Here is a 20127-nt window from a genome sequence, read left to right on the forward strand (position 1 = left end):
GCAAGCCTGGAAGCCCTCAGAACATTCTGCAGGGAAGTGGCATCATCTCTGCCCTCCCCAGTGCCCACTAGGGGGGCGCTGAACCTTTCATGCCACGTGTATTTTGCAAGCAAACATTATTACAAGTGAAGGGCTCCAGCAGTGCCAGTGAATAAACAGCACGGGCAAGCTGGCCCCCATGTGCTGGGCAGGGAAGCAGGAAAGATCATCGGGACGCAGCCCACCCTGTGGGTTTCCAGGTCCTGGAATCAGAGGCAAGTCTTGGGTCACACTGGGAAGCAGGGACACGCAGTTTTGCCTCAGAAATAGGAGAGATTGTCTGCTTTGCTTGTCAGCCTGGACGCAGTCCTTAGCCTGCGAGTGCTCAGGGCTCCGTAAGTGTCTCATCTGCTCCTCCAGAAAGGGGGACAAAACCCAAAGCCGTCATCCTCAGAGTGCTGCCTCTTGTGCAGCCGGCCCCCCATCAGGATCCCCATGACCCTAACCGTTCCTCTGGGTTCCGGGCAGCCCCTCGTGCAGCCCGTGCAGGAGGCGGCTGGAACCTCTGGCTCAGAGCGGGTGGCGGGCCAGCCTCTGGGGCCCGGGCCTGTCCTGCTGCATCTCGGCCCCCCCGGGGTCCTCAGGGCCCAGCAGACACTGGCCCCGGAAGACAGCTCGGCCCTTCCCACGGCAGGCGGCAGTGTCTCCATTTATGTGTTCATTTAGCCGTTCGTTCCAAGCTCATTTATTGAGCACCAACTGTATGCCAGGCACAGCCCTAGGCACTGAGGTCACTACAGCAAACAAGGCCAGACCCTGGTCTTTCTCCACCTCGGCCACCACCTTCTCCTTCCAGCTGTCCCCAAGCCCTGCCCTGGGCTGCTGGCCACCACGCGCTTGTGCGTCCCCTGAATTTGGTGCCTTCCCCCTTCTGCCTCCTTCACTAGCTCCACCTTCCTCCCTTCCCCCAGCTGGAGGCGCCTCCAATGACCCATTTCAGTCTTACTCTCTTACCTGGGGGTAAGCTAAAAAATGCCCATCGCTCCCAAGAGAGATGCCCACGTCCTGACCCCTGGGACCTGTGAATGGTTCCCCCAAGGCAAAGGGACTGGGGCCAAAGTGATTGAGATGGAGAGGTTTCATCCTGATTACCTTCCTGGGCCCTGAGTGTGATCACAAATGTCCTTAGGAGAAGGGAACAGAGGAGGGTCAGATGGCAGAAGGGAGATGGTGTGTGATGAGGAGGAGAGAGTGGAGGAGGGGCCCTGGGGTGGACAAGGGGCCGCCAGCCATGGAATGCAGGCAGCTCTGGAAACAGAAAAGGCAAGAAACACTCTCCCCAGAAGCCTGCAGAAGGAACCCACTCTGCCAACATCTTGACTTTGGCCTCATGAAACAGATGTCAGACTTCTGACCTCCAGGACATTGAGAGAATAAAGGTGTGTTGTTTGAACCCACTCCGTTCATGGTGACTTGTCACAGCAGCCCTAGGAAAGTGATGCACACCCATCCCTTTGAGTGGAGATCGCACGGGGCCATCGCGTCAGGCCTGCAAGGAGCACCCTGGGTCCTCTCTGACCTCTCCAGATTTATCGTATCAGTTCACTAACTGGGCAGATATGCAGCATGTCTGAGTCAGGCTGGTGCCCTGCCAGGAGAGCTGATGACAAGAATTGCCCAGGCACCTGGCCGGGTGGGGGTGCCTCCCTGCCACAAGGCTGCTTGCACACATCCAGTGACAGGGAGCTTAGCCTCATGCAAGGAAGCCCATTTTATCCTGAGACAGCTTTTGCTGTTAGAAAGTTCTTTCTCTGAATAGAACAGGACTCCTTAGAAATTACTTCTTCCAACCAGTTCTGAGAAAGTGAGCTGCCCAGAGAGGGACTCCGTGTTGCAGAGCCTGTTCCTGCATCTTCCCTCCACATCCTACACTTTTGTGAATAGAGTCTGCAGCTGATTCACTCACCCCGCGAATCCTTACACCATCCTGCCAGGTCCCTGGCCTCTCTACACACCTGCCGTCATTCAGACATACATGCCATGAACCTACGCACTTGGGTTTTTTGAGGCCAAATGAATTTTGTTTATAAAACTCTGTCTTTTTGGGTACAATCTAGTATCTGCCCCTGACTATGTCATCCAACCCACTTACACACTTCTCAGCTTAGGTCATCAGAAAACTATTTCTTCTAGTCTTTCATCAAAGTGAAAACTTCAACTCTAGCTCTGTGCGGATCACTCCAGGCCTGTGCGTCCTGATTCCCAGGCCTGAGGAAGGACCAGTGGACATGCATGCGGTGTCCTGCAATCAAATGCTCACCACCATCCTCATTATCTGGCTTCTCAAGGCAGTGCCAGCTTCTCACCAAGCAAGAAGTGGTTAATGCGTGTCCTCACCCTCATCTGTCTGGAGACCCAGACGTCAGCCCTCTGGCGTTTGCATTCCATGAGCTTAGGGTACCAGGCAAAACCCTCCCAGAAGGATTCCACAGAAGATGCATGGAGGCAAAGAGCATGCTAATCAGGACACTGGCCTCCAACAAAGGCTGGCGAAGCCTTCCTTATCAGGCCTGGAGCTGCTGTTGGCTGCCCAACACACTGCTGATCCTGCCAGCAGAAAACAGATATCTGTAACGGGGAGCTTGCCGTTTATGAGACAAGGAGTGTGACTAGGAAGCTGAGCTTGGGCGGGTGGAAGGAGGACCATCAGAACAGCGTTGGGGCTGACATTCCAGAGGGGGCCTGGGGTTCCAGACCCCAGAGACGCCCTCCCCACCCCATCCTCACGCCTTGGGCCTACGCTGTACTCTGCTCACAGCCTGGCACATGCAGGAATAAAGAGAGGAAGACAACCTTTATGTAAAAACTAGAATGAGTTCCCACAGTCCTCCAGCCCAGTCCTCTCGTTCACCAGAAATAACCATCGATGACCATTCATGGTTTTTTGAGGAACCTGTATGTACGCACGTAGAGTGCCACGGACACATGAAAGTGCCCTCGAAATATATATTTTGTTTGTTTACTTCTTTGCACACAAATATCCCAAAGGGTGTGCCCTGTTTGGTCAGCTGCTTTCTCCACAGTGCGGGTTGGCTTTCCTTCCATGTCCGTGCACATAATGGGGCTCACATGGCAGCAGAGCCCTCTGCTTGGGGACCCGCCTCAGTCTGTCCTGTGACGCCTGTGTCAGGAACACTATGGCTGTTCCCAGCTAGTTCCTGTCACTGAAGGCTCTTCCCTGATGTCTTCATTAACCTGCCACTACTGTCACGCCACCTGCTGCAAGTGGCCTCCCAGTAACTTGCCCTGATGTCCTCCCATTGTTCAGTCATGAGCCGTGAACTTACGCACTTGGGTTTTTTGAGGCCAAATCAATTTTGTTTATGAAACTGTCTTTTTGGATACAATCTAGTATCTGCCTCTGACTGTGTCATCCAACCCACTTACACACTTCTCAGCTTAGGTCATCAGAAAACTATTTCTTCTAGTCTTTCATCAAAGTGAAAACTTAACTCTAGCTCTGTGCGGATCACTCCAGGCCTGTGCGTCCTGATTCCCAGGCCTGAGGAAGGACCAGTGGACATGCCTTGGACCACATGTCACACACTCCGAGGTCCCCCCACCATGATGTGGCCAACACGGAGGCCTTGTGGAATGCCCTCTCCCTGGCCACTTAGCCATCCGCCAGGCCTGCCTCCCCCTCCTCCACATGCAGCCCCATGGAGACACCGCTGAAGCTGTCACCTGTCTTCCAGGCAGAGTTTGTGTCACTCCATCTCTGCAGGGCACTTTTGCACCCCAGCAGCTGGCATGGTGCCTGGGTATAGTAGGCATTCAGTGAATATTTGTTGAAAGGATGCAAGAACAAATGAAACGCATGCAAATGTGGCAAGCGTGGGTCCCTCTTGAGGTTCCTGCCCACCCCCAGGTGTTGCCCAGTTCCCTGCTGGACCTTCTCAGGTCCACATGCTGCATCCTGAGTCACTGGCAGCTCCCCTCAATGCCAGGGCCCCAGAGCGAGCCTGCCTCTCTGTGTCCCGTCAGGTGACGCACTTAGTGGTGCAGCAGGGAAGCAAAGGGGGATTTCTGAGCACCAACCCCTGTGTGCCAGGCTCTGAGGGGGAGCCTGTCAGTGAGGAACTGCCAGGTCCATCCATACTGGGCTGAACAGTGTCCTCCAAAAATTCATGTCCACCCAGAACCTGTGAATGTGACCTTATTTGCAAATAGCCTGTGCAGACACAGTCAAGTTAAATTGCAGCCATACTGGATTAGGCCGGGCTGTAAATACAATGTGGTTTCCATTGTGGACTGAAAGATTGTGTCCCCCTCCCGAAAATTCACCCATTGAAACCCTCATTCCCATGTGACAGTGTGTGCGGGCAGGGCCTTTGGGGGAGGTGATTCAGTCATGAGGGTGGAGCCCCATGAATGGGATCAGTGCCCTCCGTATAAGGGCCAGAGAGCTAGGCAGCTCGCTTTCTGCCACGTGAGGACACGAGGGACAGCTGGCCGTCCGCAGCTTGGAGGCGGGTGCCCCCCGACCCCAGCCCGCAGAGTGTGTGTTCCCCATCGGCCCCCCACCCCCACCCCGGTCTGTGTCACTTTGTTACAGCAGCCAAACCAAGACAAGCGGCCTCCTGATAAAAGGAGGAGGACACACAAGGGGGACGCCAGGTGGTGCTGGAGCCAGAGACAGAAGCGCTGCAGCTGCCAGCCAAGGGCCAGGAAGGACTGGCCGCCACCCCCAGAAGCTGGAAGAGCAGGGAAGGGCTTCTCCCCACAGGGTCCCGGGGCAGGTGGCCCTGTGCCTCCGTGATTTCAGGTCTGCGGCCCCCAGAACTGCGAGAGAACACCTTCTGCTGTGTCAAGCCGCCCCGTGTGAAGCGGCCCTAGGAGCGGAGCGGCCACCCTTCCCTCCTTCGTCTCCTCCTCCTTCCCCCATCAGGCGGTGAAGCCAGGAACCTGGTCACACAAGATCCCCTGCTCACAAGACTGATATGCACCCTCGGGAGAGGCAGGAAGACACAGAGCTACGCCACTGGCAGACCCAGCACAGAAGGAAGGCGCCGGCCCTCCTAGTCGGGGAGCCATCTCTGCTCTGCGGCTGCCACCGCCCACCCCCACCACGTTGCTCTTTATTTGCTGTTTATGTCACTCTTGCTTGGGCACAGGGATGTTTGCGGGGTATCTGGACACCTTCACAGGTTCCATCCCCACCCCACGCCCTCCAGGCCTCTGCTGGGGGTGGAGGCTCCGCCTGAGCAGGATGGGTGGGGACAGGGGGCTTCAGGAAGGTAGCAGGGGGTACACGCTACATTGCGCCCTCAGACTTCACTTGTAAAACACAAATTCAAAGATAAATGATTAAGGATTTCAAGACGGCTACCCCAGAGCATTAAACCCAAATACAGGGCACTTCTGAGCGCAGGGCAGTCACACACCCAGGGGACCAGCCCCGGTCAGACCAACCCAAGGCCACTCAGAGGAAGGACATAAAACATTTATTTTTAGGCTGTGGGGTGCCCGGGCTCTGCAATTTAAAATCCTTACCTCCCATATGCACTAGGCCGTGGAAAGGGTGCTGTGATCATTGCCTTCTCCCAGATGAGGACCCTGAGGCCTGCGGCACAGTAGGGTGAGCCCAGGGCACACCCTGAGTGCCCTTCTTGGGTGCTGGCCTTGTCTTTCCTTCTGACAGTCAAGGCTCTGCCAGCAGGCAGCCCACACAGCTGATGGAGAAGTGGTTGAGTTCCAGAGGATGTATGGGGCAATTTACACCAAGACACAATAAATCCAAAAACCACTGAAGCCTGAATAAAAAGACAAGAGTCTGAGAATAAGGTGTGGGAGGCGAATATTTCTACCAGAACCCCTAAGCTAGGATGAACAACCTCCATCACAGCACCAGACTCAGCTCCAAGCCTTCCTGCAGCTGCAACAGAGGATATGGTGATCACACAGCCCTGCTGTCTCCGTGAGACAGGGACCCTGGGCTTAGACAGAGCAGGGTGAGGGCCTCTGGACAAAACAAAGCAAGATAATCCATTGCAGGATTTGCTTTAGCCTGCTGGGGGACCCAGCTTGTTTTTCTGACTTTACGCAGTCAGGTGCTGCTTTTCTTCCTCCAGCCCTAAACAAATGATTTGCAACCTGGGCAACGTAGCAAGCAAGCCCAAAACAACCTAGTAAACACAGGTAGGATGCCATCTTGAAAATTAGATTGCATTTTAAAACCCAATTTGTTAAAAAGTAACTTTCTGAACATACTTGTTAACAGACAATAACTGAGCCCACCTTGGGAGCAAAGCAGGCAGTCTTGAGTGACAGGCTCCCAGCCCAGGAAGCTGCTATCCTGGGAGGAAATCAGAGCAATAAAATTCTTGTAAATAACCAGGAAGACTAATAAGAAATTTAATGTCTCTTCAAAGATAAACATTTTGGGACCACTTAGCAGGTGTACATCCCTAGCCCTTCCCCTCTCAACTGCCCATAAAACCCCTAGACAACCCACCACCCCGGGACTCTCTTGTCCCCTCCTGGCTTGACCCAGGAGCTCTGTCCTCTCACTTTCTCTCTAAATAAAAGCCTCTGCCTGGCTCTCCTACCTTGAGTGTTCGCGAAGTTCATTCTTCGACTCCACGAACAAGAACCCCAGCATCATCAGCACAGGGAGGGAGCCGGGGCAGAGCACTCCCACGAGCAGCTGCAGAAAGAGCGTGCTCCGCGCCTTCACGGGGTGGACACCCGGGAGCGTGAAGGACTGCTAGAACTGGGGGATAGCAGCCTTACAGAAACATGCAGATGCTCCAAATCTGGCTGCTTCATAACATTATGCTTTGTGTAGAACTGAAGCCACCATGTAAAGGTGATTGTGGGATGGGGGAGAGTGACTACATGGAAATCAGTCCCAACCAGACCCAGTGCTTTCATTGTACGCCCTGAGGATCCTGTTGGGCTTTTAGAAGGACCTGCAAGGGAGTGGGCCCCGCTCTGCTGGCCCGGACAGTGCATAGGTCTGTGGACAGAGGCCTAGAGGCGCCAGCGGTCAGCATGTGCAGGTTACATGGGGTGGTGTGTCCCTGCCACCCCCCAGTAGACCCCTGCACACACCACCTCCACACACAAAACCTATTTTAAGTAAAACAAGTGGTTAAAAGTAGTCAAAGTAAGATTCTCTTCTTTAAAAGGAGGATTTTTTAGTTGGGATAAAGGTAGGTTGCTAAGAGCACCCCTTCCTGGGCCACGCACACCGTGCCCTGGGCAGGCCGTGTGACCAACCCTGATCTTGGAGAGACTCCCAGGAGGGGAAAGCACACCTGGTGGGTGGGGCCCTGCAGTCGGGAGTGGAGAAGTAGGAGTGCAGTCACAGGGGGGGACAGGGACCCTGCAGGTGTCCAGTTACCTCGGCCCTGGCTCGATGGGCTCCAGGGCTAAGCAGGAGGCACCAGGGGCAGGCCAAGAGCAGTTCCTGCAGCCGGACCAGCAGGCTGTTCCCAGCCCCCACAGAGCCCCTACGTGCCCACGGGCAAACCCAGCCCTGCCCCCTACGTGGGGACCATCCAGGAGAAGGGCTCGGTGAGCAGACTGAGGAGGCAACAAGCACCCCACCCAGTGCTGGAAGCGTGTCCCCCAAGACCTCACATCCCCCCTCCACCCCAGCTCGGCTTGCCCACCGCTACCTGCTCCCACGCACCCCACGGTACAGGGGGAGCTCTGGGTCCTGGGGAGAAGGCAGCGGGCCATAGGAGGCTCTTCTTGGGATCCATCTCAGCCCGGTGCTGCCTGATGCCTGCCCAGGATCCCGCGGCCCCTGCAGGGAGGAGCTGCCCCCCACCCCACCCCACCCCACCCCACCCCACGCCTTGGTGACCTTAGCTCAGGGAAGGCCGGTGGGGAACCTTAGACCATGGGTACACATGGGGCTGCATTTCCTTCGATCCCACTGTGCCATGGGCAAGGGGGGACGTGATATCTTAGGTTTCATAGCAAAAACCAATCATTATCCCAAACTATCATTTAAAAGGATTTAAAAGAAAGCTTGAACTTTAGCAAATAAATATCATTTGTAGTTTCCACTGAGTAAACTGGTCACCTCACCTCTGCTGGGCACCCTTTTCCACTCCCTTCCCTCAACATGCATGTCCTGAGAGCCCAGCACCACGTGAACCTGCCAAGGCTGGTGGGGAGGCCACGGGGCACGGCCCCTGCCCTCAGGGCCCTGGAGGCCCGGTGCAGGGGGACCGCAGCACGTCCGGCAGCAGAGCTCAGCCCCGTGTGTTTCCAGGACTAGACTCCAGCACGCTCAGCAGGCAATGGCCAAGCTGTCTGATCCCCAGCCTCTATCCCCGCATTTGACCCAAGGGGAGACACCCCGAAACCTCAGGGTTCTTCAGTGCCTGACCCCGAGAACCTAGACGGCCATGAGGTTCCCTCTCAGGGCCACCCCGCTGAGCAGCAGCGCTTCTGTGCAGGCGGTAAAAAGGATTTCAAGCTATGCTTGCAGAACTTAGGCGGGGGAGAGTGCCAGGGCAGATAAGCCCCTCCTGCCACCCCCACCAAAGGTGTTAGAGGGGCCACCCCATCACTCCTGACCTAAGGTATTTCCACTCAGCCGGCTTCGGGCCCCCTGCTTGGCCCAAGAGAACGAGCCAACCTCTTAGGACGTCCTCTAGCTCAGGTATCTAATGTGGTGGCCTCCCCGGGCAGCCCCCGTCCCTCCTGAGACCCTGCTGGGTCTGAGCACGCAGGCTCTCCCAGGGCACAGCTCCCCTGAGATTGTTAACAAAACAACTTCAGACATAATTAGTTCGCTCAAGCGGTCTACCACAAGGACCAGGCTAGACAGGTTTGGGCTGATTAGTCATTGTTACTGAAGCTGAAGGTAATTAGTTATGTGATTTTGAGCCGTGGAATTGTAATTCCACTGAGCTTACATCACGAGACCGAAGCAGGAGCCAGGATCACTTTCCAAGGGCTAATAGGAATCACTAAATGTCTGTGTGCACCCCACGTGTCTGAACCAAGTCCAGGGCCCAAAGGCTCACTGTCAACTTGACAGTATTCTAAGAAAGAATTTGGGGAGCCGGAACACATGAGGATTTCTTTATTGAAAACCCCGATGCCCGCCCCGGGACTGAAAGCACTCGGCCTGGGTGGTCCGCGCTCCACGGGCTGGCTTCTCCCACTCTCTGCCCCGCTGAGGCTCTCCGGCTGCAGCTGTCTTGGTCACTCTGTGCCTGAAGTATGGCTTTCCTCCTGGTTTCTTTGCTGTCACAACTGACGCTCCGTGGAGCTTTCCTTCCCATGCACTATTGCAGCTGCCATAGCTTTTGTCACGGTGACCTGCACGGAGCCGCCTGACCTCATCTTCCTAAATCTGTCCCTTAACATCATAGGTGGTCAGCGGATTCCACGTGCTTACCGTTTGGGTATGTTCTGTTTGCAAAAACGTGGTCTGGCCCTGGGCACTAATTTCAAAAATAAATGCATATGACTAACTCCCAAATTCCTGAACAGCCTGGACATGCGTCTTGGACAATGGAATCCAGCCACCTGTACTCGACTCGCTTTGTGGGCTCAGCAGGTAGCACCATCGTGGTGCAGGGCCGGGCGCCCATTCCTTTGTGGTGGTCTAGGGACATAGTATACGACCCTTGAGGAAGAGTGCCTGGCTGTGAATAAAGGCTGTGTAAGTCTCCACTTTCATCAGCCAGTCACACACCATCTCTTTCTAATTTCACCCCACATCACATCAGAAAGAAAATCCAGCCCACTTGGCTGTAAAGAAAAGGACTTAGAAACTCACGTTCTGATGCTAAGGGCACTGTGGATAAAATAAGAGTTCCTGTGGCTGGGATTCTCACCTGGCCCTGGTTGACTAGCTCACTGCACACCTGTGAGCAATACATGGCTATTGACTCTATAAAAAGTGCTCCGCCCAGTGCTCTGGGCATGACATGGCGGCAGGGCTGCAAGGCTGCAGGAGAGCAGGGCAGAGGCTGGGGTGGTGGCAGCGCCGAGGATAGAGGCCCAGAGGCAAGGGGAGAGACCAGCTTGCTGCCTGCAGACTTGCTCTGAGAGAATGGGATTTTAGTGACTGACCTGCCACCTGGAAATAAAGTTGGGTATAACCCTTCTACCCCAAGAACATTTTGCTGTCAATTTCTTTGGTCACATTGAATCCATAGCGAACTTGCCCGGGGCTGAAACCATTAGCAAGACAGGCCCCCCCTCCAAACCCCACCCCAGCACGTTGCTATGAGAGATCACAGGGACACAGTCTTGCAAGGTGGACGATGACTGGCAAGCCCCGTCACACCCCGGGGACCCCACAAGTTTGGGCTGTTGTCTTGAGGGACCTGCAGGAGCAGGCACAGTACCTTCTCCCACATCTCAGAATTCTAGCTCCACGGCCTGGGATCACACGTCCTTCCCACCTGCGTTCGGGACTCGTCTTCTCTTGTTTAGTGATATCTTACTAAGGAGCTGTCATCTAACAGCTGTGTTTTATTTGAATCTAGCTCTACACAAACAAATGGAGAACAAATGGTTTACTTATTTATCATTTGGCTTACTTTCCCATCTCTTTCTACAACAAATCTAAAATACATTACAAATATACATGATTACTAGTTAAAAAAAAAATACCAAGCAGAAATGAGAAAGTAAATGAGTCCGGTGAGATGAGAAAGGGATTATTATAACGTGGCTCTGGGTCTGGCCCTTGAAGGTAGCAGTTTGAACCCATGGACTTCATCCCCCTGTATCCTTAAGATTTCTCATTGAATTCTCTTTCAAAATTGGAGATAAATTCTGTAGCTGAGCTGGAAAATACTGTTTGTGTCACCATAGGTAAAAAGATAACAAGGGCTTCCCATGGATATGTCGCTGATGGGACGAGAACCCCATGTCACACCGAGGGAGTGACAGATTCATACTGTGCAGGAGCGCAGGTCAGAAGACATCACTGCACATATTTTTGGGAAATGCAGTCTACCACAGTGCTGTGGACTATTCTACCACCACCTGCAGCAGTATTTCAAGTAAAGAAGTAGTTCAAATAAGCAGTATGGAGATACAATTGTTTATTATTCATTCATATGTTGAAATAAAATTAATGGGGGGGTCACTGGGTGATTTTTCATGATAAAACATAAGCAGAAGGGAACCCCTTGATCAGTGGATGTTAAAAGCACAAGTACAGAGGCTGATAGCTTGACACGGTCTTAGACAGGAGGGGGTTCCATGGATTTTGCACCAGGTTCTCTGGCAGTCCCTGGGGGCTGCCTGGTAGAGGAGGGGAGGAGGGAAGCCTTGTCCTCCTGACTTCTACCTTACCCAGAGCAGCTCCAATTTTCTTTTTTTCTCTGTGTTTCATTTCACCTGAACGAAAGGGTACATAATTCAAAAATGTTCATTAGCACCACTGACTTAATCTGCCTTCTTTACAGATGAGAAAACTGAGACTGGCCCCCGTGGGACGTGCCTGAAAACAGAGCAGGACTGGGGGACGCAGACTGTACCCCCCTGGCCTGGGATCCCTGCTGGAACGGAGGGCGGCCACCAGGCATCTGAACCCCCTTGTGATCAGCATCAGTCAGGTCATCTGTTGCTGGGCCAGTGCCATGACTCTGGGTGATGGGGTGGTTTTATTATAACAAAATATTAAATGTGTTCCAGCCTGGCCGTCACACAATGCAGGCAGACCCGACATGTTCTCCTGGGACTTGATGAGGGAAGGAGACTTTAGGTCACCTGAGATTATTCCGAGAGCGAACCAACAAGCCTAGGACACAGCATAGCGCTTGGGACAGGTTGATTCTCAGAGGCCTTTCATTTCTGCTGGAAGACTTGCTAAATCACGTCGAGACCCAAAAATGTCAGTGACGTCTATTACTGAAGCGTATGATTTTCTTCCACTGGTTAAAACCTGGGTTTTTATCCCATTCAGCTTGCAGAAATGTCAGCACATGCACCGTGTGAGCCCAGCGAGGCCGACAAACGTGTCAGGGCGGGTTCACGGCCCCCGTATTTCAGAGCTCCCATCTGGAATTCATTAGAGGGCGATACTATTAAGCTTCTAGCCAAGGAAAAAAGGAACGTATTCATTGGAAATGTGAAGGTGTTCGAATGTCAGCAGCCAGGCCTGCCTCTAGGGACGAAGTTTTTTTTGAAAGAAATGTTCTTGCGGCAATCGGTCTGTTTTCCTGGTGATTTCACCCTGTTTCCACATTGTCGTCATCGAACCTCACTTCAAAGATGATGTGGATGCGTAACAGTTCTTACCATGGGTAGGGCACCCCACCTCTCCCCGTAAGCCCAGGCTCTGCCACCGTCACCCCAGCCCCGTGGGATAAGCAGGGCACCTTTTGGCAGGTCAGACAGGTCAGCGGACTTGGCACAGGGCACCCAGCCGAGAAGTGGCAGACCTGGTCCTAGAAAGCTGACCCCGTCTCCTAGCCCAGTGCACCGTCCCGGGCACCCCCTCCACAGGCCCTGGGTCCTGGATTCCTTTGGTATGGACTGAATGGCGTTCCCCAAAATTCATATGTTGAAACCCTAAACCTCCAGTGTGACTGCGCCTGGAGGCAGGGCCTCTAGGGAGGTCCCTGAGGTTCAATGGGGGCTTGAGGAGAGGACTGTGACTTTATACGAAGAGGAAGAGACACCGGAGAGGATCTCTCGCTCTCGCTCCATCTCTCTCTGTCTCTCTCTCCCCCTCTCTATCTCTTCCCACATACATAAGAGAAGCCATGGAGGACAGAGAGAAAAAGTGACCGTCTGCAGGCCAGGAAGCCAGCTGTCAGCTGAAATCAAATTGGCCAGCACCCTGATCTTGAACTCCTGGCTTCCAGATGGTGAGAAAAAGGAAGCCAGGGTGTGGGGCCTTTTTTAAGAACGCAAACAGGAGTGTAGGCCGTGAGTGCCATGAGACGGGGGAGGGCCTGTGGCCTTCTCTGCTTTGTGGAGCTGCCTGCGACGGGGCCTGAAGGCAGGAGAGTTAGTGAAGCCTGGGCCCAGCGCTCCAGACCTGAGGGTGGAGGCCACGAAAGGGAGGCCCAGCCAGGGTGGAAGGCAATGAACCCACTCCTGCCAAGGGAAGGGTGAGCTGGAGGTCTCAGGGTTACTCAGGGACTCCGTGCTGAGACTAGCAAGGCCTGCAGGTCAGACACAATCTCAGAAGGGACCCGGGGTCACGGGTAGAGCTGGTAACCTGAAGCCCTCCTGGACAATCAGGCCCAGAACAGCTGCCCTGCATACCAGTGCCAGAGCCAGCCACACAGGAGCACGTGGGGACACCACTGGTGGTCTGCGAGGAGGCTGAAGACCAGTGGACATGGGGCAAGGGTGGGAGGTCTGACCTGTCAGGGCAAAGCAAGTTTGCAAGCTCATGAAGCATCTGCTGAGCCCCAGCCGAGCACAAGGACTGCCAGAGAAAGGTGTCCAGACAGCAATGGGGAACCCAGGAATCTGGGTCTCATATGAGAAGAATCGACTCCTTTGACCCATAGACAGCATTTGGTGTCAACATATGATGAGATCATCTGTTGTAAGCGAATTGTGCCCTCATCCAAAGCCATACGTGGGAGCCCTGACCTCTTGTACCTCCGAATGTGACCATATTTGGAGATGGGCCTGTAAAGAGTACACAAGTGCCAATGAGGCCATCTGAGTGGAGGGTCCCATGGCCAATGTGACAGGTGTCCTCAGAGGAAGAAAATGGACCCACAGAGGGATACCAGGTATGCACACACATGGGGACTGCGTGAGGACAGTGAGAAGAGGGTGCTCAGCACCAAGAACTAGGCCTCAGGGAGAGCCAGCAGATGCCCTGGTCTGACGTCAGCCTCCAGGTCAGGAGGACGTTAATGTCTGTGTTTCAGCCCAGGCTGCGGTGCTTTGTTATGGCAGCTGGAGCAGAGGGCTGTGTTCCCCAAGGACGCCCCAGGGATTCTGCAGAACAGGCTGCAGGTATGCAGGGAGGCAGCAAGTGCTGATGCAGGCAACAGAGATGGGCAGAATGGCAGGGGGCAGCAGGCAGTCCCCAGGGCCGCCCCACTGAGCAGAGCTCACCGGGGAGGAGAATTCATGCAGCCACTCACGAGCGAAAAGCAGGGGCTGTTTCCAGAGCATGTATGGACAGCCAGGCCAATGGGAGGGCAGACCATGGACATGGCGAGAGCAAACAGCCCTCCTAGAGGCTTGCGGTGAAGGACAGAAATGACAAGGTGGCAGGGAGCGGGGCACCAAGCAGGGCAGATTTAAACATTTTGTTTGCTCTTGTTTTCGGTAAAGCGGATGTATATCGTGTGAGAAATACTGGAGTGCTTCCGTGGAAGGGGGACTAGGGCCTGGCTGGACCGGAACGTACCCTGCAACAGCCAGCAGAAGACACAGGCACACTCAGTGGGGAACGCGGAGAGGATTCACAGAGAGAATTTACTGACAGAACTGAGGGTGGCATTGAGGAAACTAAAAGGATGCGGAGACACCCAGGGACAAGGTTGTTAAACACTCAGACCCAGCAGAGGAGAGAAGGGAGCGAGGGTGCCCCGTCAGGCGACATGGGCTCCAGGGAAGCCAGGGCACCCTCAGCAGCAGCCCCGAGGGCACAGTGCTGCCGAAGCCCCAGCGTGCTGCAGGGAGGCACGGGAAGAAAGACTCGGTGTCTCTGTTCTTTCATGTCTCATCTCCTCCTGGAAGCTCCTGTGGACAATCCCAACCAAGGACCAGAATGTACAGCAGAGGGGCCAGGCCGGGGTCGGGGGTGATGTCCTGGGGTGCAGAACAGGAGGGATCATGGATTTGGGAGATGTGACATGGGTGAGCTGTGTCCTCCCAAAAGGCTAAGGTGAAGCCCTAACCTGCAGGGCCTCCAAAGGTGGGCTTATTTAGAAATAGGGTCTTGGCAGGTGTGATCGGCTGCCAAGATGAGGCCATACTGGGCCCTAACCGGCAGACCCTAATTCTTGTGTCCTTGTTAAAAAGACAGCTGGGGGAGGCCCGACATACAGGCAGGACCCGGTGTCCAGACAGAGGATGAGAGGGATGCATCTACAAGCCCAGGGACACCAAGGACTGCCACCCAACAGGGAAGCTAACAGAAAGCCTGGGACAGATCGTCCCCTGCAGCCCTGTGGGCACCTTGGGTGGAGGCTTCTAGCCTCTGGAAATTTGAAACAATAAATGTCTGTTGTTTTCGAGTACCCATTTGCGGTGCTTTGCTACAGCAGCCCTAGGAATCTAACACAGGGACATGAACAGGAGAGCTGGCGCATTCAGGGGACAGCGATGGTGTCCTGATGGGGCTGGGGGGTCGGGAGCAGGAGGATATCCTTAGGCTTCCTGGGAAGAAGGAAGGTGGACTGTGGTGTGTGCAGCACAGGGCTGGGTGGAAAATTAAGGGCATGCCGTTCCTTCGTCCCCTGCTTTCTCCAGGGTGTGACAGGCAGGGTGGTCTGCCGTGAGTTAGGGGTGAGGGCTACAGTCGGGAGGAATCTGAAGGACATATTGCCAAGCACCCGGGGGACCCGCCGTCCGCATGGTTGGCCCCATTGTACACAGCCTCGTGATTGTCCTCCAGCAGCAGCTAGTCTGGTGGAGGACGGGATGCAGGCTGGGGACTTGCAGGGTGGATACTGTGGAGCAACACAGCCCACTAGTACTTTCTCTAACTCTGCACTGTCCCATGAGAGAGCCACCAGCCACCCTCAACTGCTGGACACTTCAAGTGAGGCTGGTGCAACCAACCGACTGAATTTGTTTTATTTTCATTAACTTAGGTTTCAATAACCACAGGTTTTTCCCAGCCACCATACTGGATCTGGCATGCAGTAGAGGTGGTAAGGGAGGCTGGGCCAGTCTGAGCCAAAGGCCACACTCAGACGGCTGGGAACATGAGGTCAGAGGCCAAGTTAGGGGCTCATCCACATAAAGGAATGGTCTGGAATCATCAGATTCCCCCCTTTAGTTTAGTTGCCTAGAAGCTGGTGGGTAATGCCCTGGGCATTTTTAGGGGAGAGAGCTGTGTCGAGGCGTGACCCCTGGAAGCAGGGTCATTCTCTGACATCCTCCTTCTTTTCTCAATCGACAGGACTGTGCGCCCTCCGAGTACCTTGTGCTTCTATTCTGTGGGAGCAGCTAACTGAAACTTTTTAAATCTTCCCAGATGCCCTGACAAGATGTGTCCTAGGAAAGTTGCAAGCATGGTCTTTTTCGTGGTGCTTTATCACATCATTGGATCCTTCTTCCAACATTTTAAAGAAAGTCCTTAGGGGGGATAAGATGCCTGTTGATTAATTAAGCTCTGTAACAAGCCATCTGCCCTCCCCTGGGCCTTATTAAGGTACAGTTATTCCATAAAAGAGACCCTAAAGGAATTGCAGTGTGTGGAGAAAAATATTTAATCACCCTTGTATCATCTGCTAAATATATCACTGGTTTTCTTGACAACAAAATGCATTTTTGGAAATTTGGCAGGTTTCCTCCATGCCCGTGCTCACCCCTCCATAAATTCTTGAGATCTTTAGATGAAGGAGCCATGCTTCCATGCGCATCACAGAAAAACCAGGTGGGAGGCAGTCTCCAGGTGGAGAGGGCCCAACCCAGATCTCAGAACATCCACTTCGGTCCTCTTCCACAACATAATGTCACCTCTTGAGCACCACAGACCCAGGGTAAAGTCAAAATACCATCAATTCATCCCACTTCTCAAAGTTCTGTAAAGTTTCCACTATTGTATATGTTTAGATGCAAGAAGGAAAGAAAAAAAAGGAATGATTTAGAATGGTCTTGTAAGTAGCTGCACAAATGTATTCTAAGTATAGAAGATAAATAGATGTTCAGAAATCTATAGTCATGTCAGTAATGGAAAGATTTGCACAGTGACGCCTATTAGCTGACAAGCAGTCCCTTTAAGAGAGTGGCAGTGGGGCCACAGGGCCTGAGCGTGGGGTGCTCTGTTCCCCAGATGCTGACAACTGGTCACCATCAATCTCGAAGTGTGAGGAGCCCAGGGGCCTGCCATGTGTTTTTGATGATAAAACTCACAGCATTAATGAGAACTTACCTGGCCCAGTGCTTCTCCTGGACTGATGAAGTAAGTCTGAAATATGTGCTAGCCTTCTGTTCAGGGCAGCTGTGGCCTGTCAGGGCCTCTCAGAGCCACGCCAGGCAGCTGGGCCACAGGGCACAGTCCCCTCTGTGGACAGCTACCTGTCCCGTCTGTACACAATCCCTTAGCACTGTAGCTTGGGGACCTGTTTTCCATTTATTCAAACATAATTTTAAAAAAATTCATTCAGAGAGCCCTGATTAAACACTGGTGCTTCAGAAGTAAGAGACTTCATTCTAATGTGGTTATGACATCATTTGGGAATTTGGAAAAACAACTTTTTTTTTCAAAATCTATGAAGTTAGCCTTACGTCTTAAGGTGCGGATGTTGTCTCAGTAAGATGAGTCTCCCCAGGTGATGTTTTCGGAGGCGAAGGAGCTGGCCCACCGGCGCACAGGTGACCAGAACAGCAACATGTTTCTCTAGCCAAACAGTTCATGAGGTTTCTCTTACTAAGGCAACATCCAAAACTCACCTTTGGCTCCTGCTGGTAAAAATCAACTTTAGCTGCAGCATGGAGAGCTGGGTTTAATGATAATGGAGTCATTCTAGATAGAGTTTTTGGTAGCATAGCTGAAGTCTTTCATGGGCTACAGAGCTGGACAAAAGTCAGTAACTCTGGCTTGTGAGTTTTGTTCTCAGTAGTAAAAGGGAACCATTCAGAATAATAATTCATGTTTCCCTCTTCTTCTGAAAGTCACATACCAGTTGCTGGGGTGGAGGTGGCCGTGGGGGGACCAGCCTGAGGTCGGTCTGGAAGCTTCCCAGTCAAACATCTGGAGCTACGTCCCATCACGCAGGGTCCCAGCACGTGGGGAGGCACATTGACAGCTCGGGTTTGGTTGCGATGACGGATACTATTTACAGATCACTCCAGCTCAGCCCCCAGCACAAACCCCGACTGCTCCCCGCAGAAACACTGCAGGTCATTAGAGAAGAGCCTGCTTCCCTGGGGCTGTCGCTGGTGAGCCTTGGCATGATTTATGTTGTTTGGTTTTCATTAAGGAACCCGCAGATAGTTGCTTTCAAAAACCTGGCCTGCCCTGAGAATAGATGTGGTAAGTCTTGGCCAAATTTATGAGAAGTCCCTGAAAGTGCATAAATCAGTCAGCGGGGCCCGAGTGAGTGAAGTCTCTTTGTTCCCTCAAAGGGCATGGGTCTCATTCATTCATTCCTCAATCCAGCTCAGCTCCTCCTGTGTCGTGGGCACACGTGAGGACCTAAGGATGCCAAGGTGAGGAGGACAGCCTCCTTCTTAATGGTTTTGCTGCCCTCCTCCCAGCAACTGTTAGATATTTTTAAAATATCAAGGTGGAGAACATGTCAAATGAAACAAAACCCAGACCCACTCGCTTACATGTCAGGGTGCTCACAGGTGGACATCGTTCCTAATCTTAGCTGGCCCTTCTCTGATGCACCTGAAACTGAGGACCAAGCTGTAAAGCATGAGGAGGGCTGGGCTCAGGGACAGACAGTGTGGACAGCTGCCCTAGTGGAGCAAGTGGGGTAGATTCTGATTATGGGCCCAAGGAATTCCACTTCCTCCAGGAAGCCCTCAGGGACTGCATGGCAAGCTGGAGCCTCTTCCCTTTGCCTGGCTGGTATTCCACAAACTGAGCTAACTGACCATAGGGAGTGCTGCTTGATCATACTTACTCAGGTCCTGGCTAAGACAGAGGGTGATATGAATTGTGTCATCATAGGTGGGGCTGAGAATTTGTTTTTTATTTTCCCTACTGCTACCAAATTTTAAAAATATGCGAATTCCTCAAATATTATGCATGTAGCCTCAGGGTGGGGTTTTAGAAACTAATCTAGAGGGCTAATTAAAATGGAGAGGAGCTTCACATTTGAAATGGAAAATCCAACAACCTCTAGCAAATCTCCGTAGGAACAGTGATGACTTGGAAAGACTGTTTCACAGAAAGGACCAAGAGGGCTGAGTGTGACCAGCTGCATCCGGATAAAGTTAAATATGCCAAGTTGGCCGATGGTAAAATGGAGCTGATTCATTGATTTGATAGCCCTTCTCTGAGCCCCTCCTCTGGGCAGGTCCTGAGGCTGGCACAGGCCATGCCCAACCGTTTCCAAGCCCGCCCATCACGGGCTTGCTCACACATCCTACCAGCTGTCCCTTCACGAGAATGTCAAACACTGGGGCAAGACTGGGAAGGAAGGCTTGCGGGCAAGGGGAGAGGGGACAAGGGTGCCATGCCCAGCGGCAGGGCCATCCCACACCCGCCTCAGCTCTCAACATACACTCTGAGATGAGCACTCAGCTGGAGTCCATATTCTAGAGCAGTCAAGGCTCAGAGAGGCTGAGTCACTTGTCCAGAGCAAGAATCTGGACCTGGATCTGTCTGACGGCTGGGCCCCAGGGCCGTCTCTGAAGCAGAATATACTAGAGTGAGAAAGTAGCAAAGCTGGCAGCCAGAGGACGCTGGCCCTGGGAGGGCAGGCCGCGCCTGCTTCCGGAGCCAGGCCGCAAGCCGAGTGGTCCCTCAGGGAGATCCCGGGTCGGGTGGGCCTGGCTCACTGAGATCCTGCGGGCACAGGCGTCACAGATCCAACATCCCTTTGCTGATCCGAGCTTGAAGGATCCAGAGCAATGGGTCCCAGGCTACACGTGGCCCAGCCTGAAGGCAGTGACCCAAGGTGGATGGGGCACATTTCATGCAGCTGAACCCAGACCTGACCCCAGCGAGCACTATCTTCTCAGTCCTGGCCACTTTCTTGGAGCTGAATTAAAATCCAAATAGGTCCTCTCTGTCTGCATGTTTCCTCATTGAGAGAAGCGTTGCCAGGAAGAGCAGTCATTCCCCCACATTCATTCAAGTCTTATCAAGTCAGTGAGCCTCTGGGAGGCCTGCTGTGTCACCAGACACCGTACTAGCGCCCAGAGCTGCAGAGGCGCAGAAGCTGCCGCCCCAAGGGGCCCTGCTCTTGGGACATGACTGAATGGGAAACCAACCACAGAGAAATACACAAAACACTGTTTGCTGAACATCCAAGTTTATGGGTGTCTGGCCAA

General features: G+C 53.3%; 1 long non-coding RNA gene across 1 annotated transcript; it reads right to left on the bottom strand.

The window, feature by feature from the left end:
- Nucleotides 1–6276: 6276 nt before the first annotated feature.
- LOC130684217 (uncharacterized) lies at nt 6277–9269 on the bottom strand. The gene is made up of 3 exons (XR_008998403.1): nt 8916–9269; nt 6588–6751; nt 6277–6334 (listed from the first exon to the last, which is right to left on the bottom strand). It is a non-coding gene; the product is annotated as an uncharacterized LOC130684217 (long non-coding RNA).
- Nucleotides 9270–20127: the final 10858 nt, after the last annotated feature.

The sequence above is a fragment of the Manis pentadactyla genome, chromosome 6 (assembly GCF_030020395.1).
Source record: "Manis pentadactyla isolate mManPen7 chromosome 6, mManPen7.hap1, whole genome shotgun sequence".
Taxonomy (NCBI): domain Eukaryota; kingdom Metazoa; phylum Chordata; class Mammalia; order Pholidota; family Manidae; genus Manis; species Manis pentadactyla.